The sequence below is a fragment of the Phallusia mammillata genome, chromosome 4 (assembly GCF_965637545.1).
Source record: "Phallusia mammillata chromosome 4, kaPhaMamm4.hap1.1, whole genome shotgun sequence".
Classification (NCBI taxonomy): domain Eukaryota; kingdom Metazoa; phylum Chordata; class Ascidiacea; order Phlebobranchia; family Ascidiidae; genus Phallusia; species Phallusia mammillata.
The window spans coordinates 15,148,400-15,151,271 of record NC_137255.1 but is presented as its reverse complement, the minus strand read 5'-3'; positions in this window follow the sequence as shown (position 1 = coordinate 15,151,271).

Genomic DNA, 2,872 nt, shown 5'->3' with positions numbered 1-2,872 from the left:
CCTTAGTTAGGAACTCAAACGACCTATGATATCACTCTGTAAAAGTAGATGTTAATCCCTCAAAACGCCCTCAGAAACAATTGTGGTGTGTTGGGTAAAACCATCATACCGGATAATTACCAAACATGAATGCAAGTGGGAAAAACTTAAGTAGAATAGGTATGAATCTAAATTGATTCCTGTCATGTTGACGTATGCTTCGGCTTGCAGTGGATAAGCTGATCTGTAGATGGGCTGAACATAAACAATTGCTCTATTAAACAAACTAGGGAATGTAAAATGATGTTTCACATATCATTTACATCCTTTCGTCGGCCCTGCAACATCTCTACGCGTTCAGTGATGCGCGCAGCGTTGCTTACTTTGAATAAAGAAAGTATGCAAAAGCAAACAGATCACCTACCCAAACGCAATTGATCAAGATTAACCGCGATCCGTGGAAGGTCGTTTTCACGACTCGCGTGCTCTGCTTTAGTCCTTTAATCATTCTGGTTGCTGGGAGGAGTGAACACGGTCAACTGATAACTGTAAGCTAACTTGCAAAGTAGCTGTCTAAACGGAACCTTGTACCCGATCTTAAAAGTGTTCCTGACAAAATGAGTCTGGTTCTATTGGCCTCAGAGGGCGGGCGGCTAATCCTGAGGTTCTGAATAAAATTTGCTCTGCCAAGCCAGTCTGTTTACTGCGAGAGGGCCCCGGGAGCACGGTTACATATAGGCTCGACCCGTCAAAATGAAACCACGCGCTGAGCCCCGTGAAGTATAACTGATAAACTTCATTGCGTGGCACTAACACACCAACCAGCGGCATTAAACGGGGCGATGGGCACTTAAGACCGCCCAGTAAAAGTGTGGGTAATACGGCGACAAGCAAAAAACTTGCCGAATGATCGGCTGAATAGAGAACAATGGGGAAGCACGGCGACGGGGTTACGGGGGGCGCAAAGCCCAGCAGAATATGTGTGACGGTGTTTATACAAAACTCGCCCACCAAACGACACGTTCGGGTACATAATGGCTAGATAGCATGGGGCGACAAGAAAATGTCAGAGCACCTAATGCGCAGGCTCGTCTCGCTTGGGCGCAAAGGAATACCTCAAACCGACGTGCTTGAAGGGTGGCATGCACGCAGCAGTAAGTTATGACTCCCGGTTCTCCATTGTGTTTATTAACATCAGCCAAAGCAATAATATCAACAGAGTCCACTGAAAGCCTTAGCTGCTTTATCAAGTATATACACTTTCGCGTTGGAATATTTATAGGGAAAGAAAATTCAAAATGAAAAATTGTTCGGCTGCGCCAAGGCTGACATTAAGAAGATTAGCTCCGAAGTCAAATCCAGCAGCTTTACATGAGAACACTGGGCGAGCGCAACGAATTCGCGCCATAGCTTAATGTCGAGTTGCGCGCCCGCACTTGGGTGGTCTCGCCGCTGGTTATTGTTCGCATCACAATCAGCAGTGGAATCGTGTCCCAAACAACGAAGCGTCATCGCGCCAATGCTGCCAGAGTTAGAAGTTTATAATTCGCTTCAAAAAAGGCAAAGGTTTTTCATAAGGCAATAAAATACCACATTGTGACAGTATTTTAAAAAATTTGAAAACATTTGCAAGCGTAACTCCAATATCATATTGAAGTTGGACATATTGAAGCGTATATCCAGTAAAGCGTAAGTTGGTTTTAAGTGACTTCTATGACATATTTGTCACACAATACAAACCACGTTTACTTAATATTTATTAATCATTACTTTTTTATCTAAAAAACACCTCAAAATATTACAAATTATCAGAAATTCACATACATGTCACCAAAAATCTTTGAGAAATCAAGTGCAGACAAAAGTTCTTGCAAACGATGCAGTCAGGCTGTTTTGGTCAGTTTTGGCAGCAGAAGTGATTTGTTAATAATTTATTTTGTAATTTTGTTGCAAAATACCGTTGTGTCACACAGGTGAGTGTTTTCCATTACAAAACAGTTATCTACGGCTAATTAGTTCTTATATCCTTCTTCAGCGTAAGCTAAAGCGATAAACCAATACCGAACCATAACCTTCACACCTAATCAGATCACCAAACACCGCACATCTGTATCTAAGACGATCAACAAACAATTGGCTGCTTAATGTATGATAAACGATCCACTTTATAGTAGCTTACTGCACTGAAATAGCTTGCAACAACTTTCCATGCCTGTCTTTGACCACCTGGACAACAACTGCCGACTAATTAGCTCACCGCTCTGCGTGCTAACGCTTATTAATAATAGATTTTGCTTAAGGTGGGCCAACAGCCGGGAGTTGTTTGACAACGGACACCAAACAATCGCCGGCCAAACGTGTGTAAGTAGGTAGAAGCGATCTGATTACCGAGTACAGCGACTAGTTGATGACTTTGCGCCGTGGCTGGTAGAATCTGATGACAGGGTCATTGCCAGCAACAGCACTTGTCGCAAAACGCCTGTATTTGTTGCCACCCACGGCGACCATTAGCACGAGCGCAGTGAGGGGATTAAATGGACCCCCAATACTCACGAACACGACCCCACACGAGTTGCCACCCGCATTCAGTGAAAGCCGACCTGAATATAGCTGTTCTTGTGTCGCCAAGGGACGACTGGTGTATGTAATTTGGTCGCTACAACCGAACGAAGAAGCGCAACATTTTCGATCAAGTTACTGGTATCTGACCGACCCACTGGAAAAAGAACAAAAACGTCAGCATCATTACGACATCGGTTGTCAGTGAACCACAATCGTATTGATAAACCATAGAAAGGTGTGTTGTGCAATGACTTTTGGTGTCCGTGGGAAAATGACGCTGCCTTCGAAGCATTGAATCGCGTCCAAACAGCTTTAAAACAGCGCGACGGTG